The sequence below is a fragment of the Callithrix jacchus genome, chromosome 5 (assembly GCF_049354715.1).
Source record: "Callithrix jacchus isolate 240 chromosome 5, calJac240_pri, whole genome shotgun sequence".
NCBI classification, from domain to species: Eukaryota; Metazoa; Chordata; class Mammalia; order Primates; family Cebidae; genus Callithrix; species Callithrix jacchus.
In genome coordinates, this window is record NC_133506.1 from 92,356,980 (window position 1) to 92,368,246 (window position 11,267).

The 11,267-nt window shown below is 43.0% G+C and overlaps 1 protein-coding gene across 15 annotated transcripts in view; it reads right to left on the reverse strand.

Moving 5' to 3' along the window:
- LOC103793320 (guanine nucleotide-binding protein G(i) subunit alpha-2-like) overlaps nt 1-11,267 on the reverse strand; it is a 154,682-nt gene that overhangs the window by 56,326 nt on the left and 87,089 nt on the right. The gene's annotated exons all lie outside the window — the stretch shown is intronic.

Below are 11,267 nucleotides of genomic sequence, written 5' to 3' on the forward strand. Positions count from 1 at the left end.
AGATTATTTTGTTATTTCCCAAATGCACATTTTATATTTCTCTAAATACTTAAGGCATTACATGTAATTTCAAATCAAAAATATCAGCATTAAAAGTAAACATAGAAATCAATTGATTGGAGCTTCTTATTTGAGAGACAAGGAAACAAAAACCTGGAAAAGTTATCCAAGCCCCCCTGGGACTCAGGTCCTATTCATTCCAGTATCATCGACATGAAAACACCAGAACTGAAGAAAGCATACTGTATTGTTTAATTCATAGCAAATTAAAAATAACAATTATAAATGGATGAACTATTGAAAGCCAAAATAACTTATGCACTCTCTAAGCGGGAACCACTATATAAAAATGTCAATAATTATAAGAAAAAAGTAAGCCAGAGGTAGGTACGAAGGATCGGATTTCTCTTTACAGATAGACATAAGTGGATTATTTAACACAGACTACATTTAGCTTAGAGACTTTTTTTTTTTTTAACAGGGCCTTATTCTGTCACCCAGGCTAGAAGCCAGGGGCGTAATCTCAGCTCACTGCAGCCCCAACCTTCCAGGCTCAAGTCATCTTCCCACCTCAGCCTCCCAAGTAGCTGCGACTACAGGCACACAACACCATGCCTGGCTAATTTTTGTATTTTCTGCAGAGCCAGGATTTCGCCATGTTGCTCAGACTGGTCTTGAACTCCTGGGCTCAAGCAATCCACCCACCTTGGCCTCCCAAAGTGCTGGGATTACAGAAGTGAGCCATCACACTTGGCCTAGCTTAGAGATTTTTAAAAGTTTACTTTGTGTGAAATAATAGAGCATGCCATTTATTTGGGATAAAATAACATATTTCTAACCATAGCTTTCATGGACATGAAGCAACTTGTACCATAGTTTCACATATACCTATGTGGTCTTTCACAACAGAAAACTAATAGTAAATAATACCATTTTATTTTCTAGCCACTAGAAGACCAAGGATAAATAATACCATTTTTATAATGGTAAATTTAAAAATTTGTAAATGGATATTTAAATTTATTATTTAAATAACAGTATTATTTTCTGGGTATGCTGTAGATATCAGTAACCCCAATGAATTCATGCCTCCAGCACTCATGCCTTTCTGTAGGGCCTCCCACACGGATGCTGGGTTTGGTCATGAGACGATTTGGCCAATGGAACATCAGCAAGCTTGCCACAAGCAGAGGCTTACTAAATGCTTGCACTTTGGGGGTTATCCTCTTGGAATGGCCTGTAGGAAGCCAGCTACCATGTGAGAAGTTAAATTACCCTGAGACATCATACTGTGACAAAGTCTAAGCTAGCCTCTTGGAGAGCCCACACCAAGCAAAGCTGAGGAGTCAAGACAACAGCCATAACTGAGGCTCCAGGCATATGACTGAGTCAAGCCATCCCAGCCAGTTCCCAGCCATTTAAGACAGTGCAGCTGCTCCCGGACATCACAGAGCAGGAACAGGCCATCCTCACTATTTCGAATCCAAAATTCTGGCCCACAAAAATAATTGTGAACAAATAAAATGATGGTTGTTTTAAGCTGGTTAAGTTTTGGGATTGTTTTTCAAACAGTAATAGGCAAGTGAAATACAGTATTTTAAACGGAAGACTCTTGTTACATGCTCAGTGACAATAGTTGATTTAAGGTAATCTAGTTCATTTGCATGCCACCAAATTTTTGACTAGAATATTAGTCATTTTAACACTGACATGGACTTCCAAGAAAGTCCTGGTCTAATAGCAATAGATGAAGCATCAAACTCACAAGAGAAAAGCCAGAGTCTACCCTCTTCAAAGACAGCAGAGAGTAACGCCATTGCCCATGAATGATATTCACAGCTCTCCTCTCTGCTCCTTCCCAAGTGGGACCAGCAGGGTAACTCCAACCTGGAGAGGGGGCTTCCCCTGCTCCCCACTCTAACATGCTCGGATGCCCAAGTAAATTCTTTTTCTTATCTTCAAGTTTCAATTCCTTTTGACTCTGTGTTTTAGTTCCTCATTCCAGGGACATTAACAATTTCTCTACAAATATTTTTGCCCATAAATCAACAGTTTCACTAAAGGTGATCTGTTTTCAACATAAGTAAGCAATGTTCTCCTTCGCCAAAAAACTATAAGTCATTTACAAATTGAGGTGATCATAATTATTATGTAGCTCCTAGTCATAATATTTAAAAGTCGTTAAGAGTATAATTCATTTATTCTAGCCATGATTCTTCACAATACTTCACAGTACTTTGAATGCTATACTTTTGTACAGCCTTTAATCAATAAGTACTTTTAAGATTTTTGGTGTTTACCTATCACCTAAAGTATTTTGTTGGTTATTTCCGTATGGTAACAACATTGGTTTTTCGAATTACTGCATGCTTAGGTTCATTCCAGTGTGTGTGACTCATTTCCATCTCATCTATTCTATTACAACATCTATGTGTCATCATCTCTCTGAAGAGGATTAGAGTTTCTAAAATATACTTGAGGTGAGATCATATAAAAAGGAAAAGACAGTGTTTCTGACATACTCAACGATGACCTAGTGATACTCAGAAGTTTTACCTTAAAATTGTGTGTGTGTGTGTGTGTGTGCGCGCGCACACACGTGCACGCAGAACTCTTTCAGTACATGGATTGTCCTACTCACCCAAACTTCTCTTTGAAATTTAAATGGGAATTTCTTTAATAAAATTATGAGTCATCTCATAAAAACTGCAAGTCGATTTGTGCTAATTTCATGGTATGGTTAGGCAACATAGCACGTACGCAAATGACGTACATACACAGATGCCAGGATTGTTTTAAATAACAACTATCCATGACTGAGCTTTACATTCAGGATCTCATTTAACATTTGTCACAGCCCTGTGGCATATTACCTGTATCTTATGTTTGAAGAAACTGAGGCTCAGATGGACTGCATTAACTTTCCTGTGGTCATACAGCTATAAAATGGTGGAAACAAAACTTGTACCCGGTGTATTTGCTGTTTGTGCCAGACGAGTCAACAATGCTTGCTAGAGAGTTACATGAAATCTGAACACAGGCAACACATTTTAATTAGCCCTTGCTGATGGCTTTCATCTAAGGTAAGAGTCCAGGGATGAGAAATCTGGATTTTCCTATTTGAAAATCAAAACTCATATTTTTCAGTGGCAATTAGTAAGTAGTTTGACATCATTTGCCTGGAACTAGAACAAGATCCATGAGTCAGAAATAGGCACTCAGGACCAGAAGACAGGTTTTTATGACCAAAAGCTACCTTCTCATTTCTCAAACCTCCAAGCATCCACTCCTTTGCACACAGAGGTTGTGCTCTTAACTTGTTTTAGTCTAAAACCAATCAGCATCAGCGATGATGATTGCTTCCCTGAGAGCTTAGCAAGTTCCAAACCTGGAGATCAAACCTTCGGTATCTGTCCAGTTAGACTCCACACTCACTCCTGGTTTCTATCAAAATCATCTTTCCCCACACACAGAATATGATAGGACAAGACAAAGAGAGGGTGGTAATAATGGACAGGCCACAAATACACCTAATACCATCAACAGTCATGAGCTGAAAAGATTTTATCCAGAGTCTCATCACAAAAAACATATTCTGAAAATGTTCATATCTCATCTCCAGCACCCTAGGAAGCAGTAGTCTCAGGTCACTGCCCAGTCCCAAGCCTTGTATGTCAGTACGTCTGAAATCTTAATGTGCATACTTATCATATGGGGACCTTGTTAAAATGCAGATTCTGATATAATTGTTCGGGGTTAAGACCGAAGATTTTGCACATCTAACGAGCTCCCAGAGGACGCTGAGGCTGCTGACCCACAAGTCACAAGATTCTGGGTGATTTCGATCAATCGATGATTCAATGCATTCCCCACAGTGAATGTCGTGTCTATAAACCAGTCTCGGGACAGGTTTACATGAACAGGATAAAGGCAGCGTCATCAGAATCCCACTAGCACAGTCTGGCTCCATGCAAGCTAAACCTGCAAGAGCATCAAGTCAGGCCTGGAAGGGAGATATTTCCTAGGTTCTCACCAAGAATAGAAGACAGAATGAGGTCTGGAAATTAAGATCGATCACTTCGCCCCAAATTTTTCCTGGATTCCATGCATAGAGCAAGACATGAGAGGTTCACAAATTAGATTCATGGGAGAGGATGGAAAACACATGTCCAAGGCTATCTATTGTGTTAGCTAACATAACACTAAAAAGTGTACCCCTATTTACATATAAGTGAATATTTACTTATAAAAATCTTTCTAAATTGTCTTCAAGGGCCATTTGTTTCTTCAATGAACCAAATGATGGCTGAAGTTTTTGTTGTCGTTGTTATTGTTTTCTTCTGTTTTGAGACAGAGTCTCCCCCTGTCACCCAGGATGGAGTGCAGTGGCGCCATCTCAGCTCACTGCAACTTCTGCCTCCTGGGTTCAAGCGATTCTCCTGCCTCAGCCTCCAGAGCAGCTAGGATTACAGGTGGACGCCACCACGCCCAGCTAATTTTTGTATTTTTAGTAGACAGGGGGTTTAACTGTGTTAGCCAGGTTGGTCTTGATCTCCTGACCTCACGATCCAGCCACCTTGGCCTCCCAAAGTGTTGGGATTACAGGCGTGAGCCACTGCACCCAGCCTGGCTGAACTTTTAAGAAAAACAACAACAACAACAACCCTAACTGAGAAATTGTGTCTTAGTCCATACTAAATTAAATCGTCTTGGACAGGCTGCTTTCATTTGTGTTATGGATGTCATTAGTCTTTGTTTTCAAGAAATTGGTATTGGAACGAGTGGAGTTGGAACCCATGAAGAAGTGGTCATTCAATCCCTGCTTCACGCCTACTGTGGTGTGAGTCACTGTTACAAAGACAAAATAAGGATGCCAAAACTTCAGAGAAGGAAATTTAAATACACAAAAGAGTCCCTTTGCCCAACTGCAATTCCTGTCATCCATAATCATGGTAAGTGATCCTAATAATTATTACCTTTGCTTGTATTATGATAAGGAAATTGATTTGAGCTGGGAAACAAGAAACAACATGTCTCTTCAGTAAAGCTCTTTCCACCCTCCCACACTCAACAAAAACTTCATAAAGCCACTTGTAACTCTCATGCCCTACTCCACCGAGTCGACTCCTGTGACTGGCCTCACACCCTTCTCAAGCATCCAGGGCCTTCCCCGTGTGGCCTCAGCTTATTTTTCCAGAGGGCAGCCGTCATTACCTGAATGGCAGGTTTGCTACGCAAGTGCCTTAACATAGGGCTTTGCAGACATCACACCTGGGCTGTCATTAGCGTCCTCTGAAAATAATAATCAGCCGGCAGACCAAAGAAGGACATTCCAAGAAAATCCACTACTACCAGTGTGTGGGGAAACCAGGGAATAGCTAATTGATGTGTTTTTAGTTCCTCAAAGAAAGGCCTAACTTCCACACACCACACAAGGATAGGTCACCCCAGAGTCTATTTGTAACTATGCCCGGCTACAGCGCTGAGAGCTGGGGGAGGCTGTGCACTTGTAGTTGGCAGCCCTGGGGAAGCAGGTAGCATCTCCCATCATTCCCTTATGGATAGGAGGCTGAGCCAATGGGAGATTTTAGTGTGGGAACATGGCTTTTTGCATTTCTCTCTCCATCTCCTGCTCTCCCCCTACAATGTTAGGTGCATGGAACTTTCCAGAAGAGGCCTTTCTACAAGAGACAAGCCATCATCTGTCTCTCTCCTCTGCCCAACCTTCAGTGTGGATCCACCAAAGGTCAATAGGGCCCTAGGGAGGAGATGATAGCATGCAAGTCTTCTCTTTTCCACCTAACCACACTGTCTCTCAGGCAGCCAGAGATCAGAGTGACCAAGACCAGGCTCTGACTCAGACCACACAATGCCTGTCTTAGCACAGCAGATATCCAGAGTCAGTCCCCTCCCCATAGCATGAAGCAGAAGGAAGAAATGAGTCCCCTTGTGACAAGCACCTGCCCACAGCAGACAAAGGTTAAAACTACATCCTCCAGAGAGGTACCCCTGAGTCTTCAGACAACTGGCAAAGGGGAGCTGGGAGCTTGCACCTCTGAGCAAGCCAGAGACCCATCCTAGGGGTTCAGAGACTGAACAGCCTGGGCAAGAGGAACCCCCAGACACCTGCAGGTAGGGATCATGGTGGATAAAGTCTGGGGCTGGGAGTTCAAGGCTTTGATCTTCTTCCAGTATCTTTGTGGTATCTGATCCTCCCCATTTTTCCCCATCAGATGTGAGTAAGGAGAATTCATAGCCAACCCCAATAATCCTTTATAATAAAACTTTTTAAGTGAACTCTGCTACTCTTTTTTTTTTTTCTTTTCTTTTTTGAGATGGGGTCTCGCTCTGTTTCCAGGCTGGAGTATAGTGATGCGATCTTAGCTCACTGCAACCTCTGCCTCCCGGGTTCAAGCGATTCTCCTGCCTCCGCCTCCCGAGTAGCAGGGACTACAGGTGCGTGCCACCACGCCCATTGAACTTTTAGTAGAGACGGGTTTCACCATGTTGGCCAGGATGGTCTCCATCTCTTGACCTCGTGATCCACTCGCCTCGGCCTCCTGAAGTGCTGGGATTACAGGTGTGAGCCACCGCGCCTGGCCTCTGCTACTCTTAAAGGATTCAAAGGATATCCAGAAGGGATTCATGTGCTCGTTTGGGTCCCACAGTAGATAGAGGTTTGGGGGCCTCTCAGATATTTGCTTCCTGTCCTCCATTTTGTTTGGGTGCCTCCAGGAACTTCTGATGTTTACATAAAACTATCTCACTGTAAAAGGGACAAGACGGGCTGGGCGCAGTGGCTCGCGCCTGTAATCCCAGCACTTTGGGAGGCCGAGGCGGGTGAATCACGAGGTCAAGAGATCGAGACCATCCCGGTCAAAATGGTGAAACCCCGTCTCTACTAAAAATACAAAAAATTAGCTGGGCATGGTGGCGCATGCCTGTAATCCCAGCTACTCAGGAGGCTGAGGCAGGAGAATTGCCTGAACCCAGGAGGCGGAGATTGCAGTGAGCCGAGATCGCTCCATTGCACTCCAGCCTGGGTAACAAGAGCGAAACTCTGTCTCAAAAAAAAAAAGGGACAAAGACCTCGTCTTCTGCCTCCTGGGCTTCTCCTCTTGGTCATTTCTCGTGTCCTGGCCTCTGTGTCAGCCCCAGCTAAATGTTACTTCTCGAGGAAGAAAAGGAGCATGTAACTTCTCACTCTCAACAATGGAGAGGGGAAGAGGAAGTTTAGGTCAGGTAAAGAGACTCACACTGCAGGAGCAACCGCGTTTTCTCAGGCTCCCTAAACCCACTCCAAGCTGGAAGAAACAATCTGTTCACAGAAAAAGCACAAAGGAAAGAAGGGTTTCAGAAGGTCGGGTAGTAGACAAAAAAGGTTTCAGTTCCCACCCTTACAATTACTCCTTCTCTAAGAACTGGCTCCCTTCACAAGGCCACTTGTCAGAGTGTATTTCCGTGTCGGCATTTATGTCTTTTAGGCGTCCAAGTATCCTGTGGATCTTTCAACAGATCAAAAGGCAGAAAGAAAAATGTTCTTGGATCAACTCCTAGAGAAATCTTAATAAACCCTATTTTCCTGGGATATTTCAGGCCAGTCAGTGCCTGTCGGTTTTATACTGTGGCATCATTCTTTCCAGATATGGATTAAACTCTGCGATGAATGAAAAGATTAAAACTTCACCATTCCAGCAGCCTTCGTCTCTAAATTGCCGTGCTATCTCCTTAAAACGTCTTGCATTTGTATCATCCCGTCTGCTCTTCAGGGCTGCTGCTTGTGTTGCAGGGAAGAAAGAAAGCATGAGAGTTTCGAGCTATGGGCAAGGATGCTTGTCAAGAGTGTCATAAGGGGGACCGGGCATTGGGAAAGGAGTTGAACCAGAGGGACTTTCAGATTCTGTTATTTTCCTCTTCATCAGAAAAGAGCTTGAGTTTATAACCAACATGAAATAACAGTATATGGAAGGTGCTGACGGTTTTGGAAGGCTGTCAAGTGCTCACTTCGGCAGCACATATACTAAAATTGGAGGGCTGTCAAAAAGACAGGGCGTGGCCAAACTATAAATAAAGTTTTATTAGGACACAGTCATGAGCCTTTGTTTGCATATTGTCTAGAGCTGCTCTTGCACAATCACAGCCAAGTGGAGTAGTTGCAACAGTCTCTCTGGCCCACACAGCCTAAATATTTATGACCTGGCCTCTACAGAAAAAAAATTTCCGTCCCATGCTATAGATATTAACACAGGAGAAAATGAGTTGAAATTATAGCAGAACAGTCTGGTCTGTCTCTATCAATATCTCTGCCAGTTGAAGGGGGCAGGCTATTAAATCTAAAGTTGAGAGGACGTTAGCCCCTTCACATGCTATTAAATATGACTGTGGGTCATTTGAAAAACACCTGGATGGTTTAGAACTGGTGCAATCATTGAAAAGATTGAAAAGCATCTACTTCCCCCCCTCCCCAGGTGATTCATGTTTATGGAAAAAGTTAAAAAATAGAAGATATATTTTGCTTTTCATTTTTAAAATTTTATAGCTTCCTAAATATTTTTCAAGATAATTGATCAACTGCTGCTCGCTAAGAAGTAATGCTGTTCTTGGCAAAATGTCAATTTGAACAGAGAAAGGATGGTAATGGTGACTCAAACCAGTTTTGCCTGGAAGATGTTGCTGTAGCCTTTTGGGATTGGAAGGGCACGACCACCCCCTGCTGGCGATAGGGCAACATTAACCCGAACTCATTCTTTTTAATAATCCAAGGCTTGGGTTGAACAAAGATCAATAACCACACAGTCTCGTGGAGGAAGCAAGGAATATCAAACATTGACAGTTCATGCCCAAGGGTTGGTAGCATCTTGAATTTAAGTAGTCTGTGTTACGTGTACAGTAGCAAAGAGCCACCACTAAAACAAGAGATCACCAGGTTTCCATTCATCTCCCATAAACCTCCTAACCCCATTTTAAAAAACGTTTTAAACTACAGCCTTCTGTATCTCATTAAACACAACTCCTTTAGCAATGAAAAAAAGAACTTTCTTCCTTGTTTGAAATAGGTCCTAGCCAAGGGTCTTGCTCAAAAGAGCCTGAATCATCTGAAATTGCCAGGATCCTACTCAGCTGATCCTTACAAAAGACACCCTGAATAGAATTAGTTTGTCAACAATGACAAATATATGCAGGAGAGCCTGCAGCTGTGAAGAGGGCCGCCCTCCTTGACCAATGGACGCGGGAATTGTAAGCTAGGGATTCAGGACACAGCCCTCTGTCCTCACGATTTTCCCGAGCCTCCTCTGAATTCCCCTGACAGATGAAAACAGAGGCTGGGATTTAAAGTATCTTTTTGTCATTTAGGCAACTATGCTCCAGGTGATACATATTTTTTGGCAGGGCGCGGTGGCTCACATCTGTAATCCCAGCACTTTGGGAGGCTGGTTGAATCACCTGAGGTCAGGAGTTCGAGACCAGCCTGACCAACATGATGAAACCAGCTACTTGGGAGGCTAAGGCAGGAGAATCGCTTGAACCCAGGAGGTGGAGGTTGCTATGAGCTGAGATGGCACCATTGCACTCCAACTTGGGCAACAAGAGAGAAATTCTGTCTCAAAAAAAAAAAAAAAACATTAAATTGTTTTGTTTTGTTTTGTTTTTCCTTTTTAACACCAGTGTCCCAGTAAAGAAGCTTCAGGAAAGGCGAAATTTTTAAATCATGAATCCTGTCGTTGTCTCACTCCTGAGGCTCTAAGAACAGGAATGTTTGCCAATAGATGGAGGAAAGACCCTATTGACTATAACTGCGGGGCTGCGTGGGGATGACTGCACAGACCAGTGGAGGGCGAGGACTGAGGCGGGATGGCTGCGGACGTGTCAAAAACCAAGCATTAAGAGGTCAGGGACTTGAGACTTGAAATCACAAGGGTCTGAGAAGCAAAAACATTTTAAAAGGTAAGAATACTAAGCAAATTAATGTGTGGACTTGTGCATGCATCTAAATTTGGCAATAAAATCAATGTGAACCTGGGTTTCATGACCACAGTGGCCGAAATCATAAGCTCTTCTGTTGGCCCATTTTTCCACGAAGTGTCGATTATAAGAATAAAAAACACACACATACACGTGAGTTATAGGAAGAGTCTGAAGTCAAATAACAAAGACAAAGGGTAGGACAGCAACTCAGTCCCACAATTGTCCTTTTAAAATTAGGCAGAACTTTGAAAACCAATTCTAAGTAGACTGATTTGAAGGATAAAGCAGGGAGAAAGTATGAGTGCCCATACCCTGAGTTAATCAAAAACACTTATCTAGTTCTCAAAATGCCCATGAGGACTTAAGGCAATGGGCCCTAGGTTAAAAACACAGAGAACTGCAGCTGCTGATTTTTCAGACTTGAAAATACTGTGACCCAATTCCATCCTCTGGGATATGCACACAGCGCACTTTATAATTCATAAAACCCTGATTTATAGCCTCAGCCTACAACATTACGTCTCCCAGGAGATTCCAACATGCAGTTTAAGGAGGGGGATCACTGGCTGAAAGGTTTCTTTTGAATCTAATATCATTCAACATTAAACTGGGAATGGGAAGAAAGAATGAAAGGAAAGAGGAACAGAAAAAAGGCAGTGGAAAGGAAAGGAAATGGAGACAGAGATAGGGAAGGAGAGAGGGAGGAACAGAGGAAGGGAGGGAAGGAGGGAGGGAAGGAGGAAGAAAGGAAGGGAGGGAAGCAGGGAGGGAAAGAGGGAGAAAGGGAGGGAAGGAGGGAGGGAGAGAGGGAGAAAGGGAGGGAAGGAGGGAGGGAGGAAGGGAAGAAGGGAAAGGAAAGGAAGGAGAGAGAGAGAGGGAGAGAAGAAAGGAACTCTACAGCCACACAACATATCCATTACAAGAGCAAAGAAAAAACCCAATCCTCCAGCAGAGGACGCAAGAGCTAAATAAACACTTTTTTTTTTTTTTTTTTTTTTTTAAGACAGAGTCTTGCTCTGCTGCCAAGGCACCAGGCTACAGTGCAGCGGTGCCATCTCGGTTCACTGCAACCTCTGCCTCCCGGGTTCAAGCAATTCTCCTGCCTTTTTAAACGTCATGGAATCTTAAGACTTTAGAACCCAAATGTTCCATTTTCTCTTCAATGATACTATTTCCTTAAAGGTCGTGGTAACAGAGTTACCCCACGTCTCCTGACCCCATACCCTGTGTTCTTTCCCAGAACAAGGCTGACATGAACGATTCTTGTTATGATCATTTACCCATAGAAACATGCAATCAAA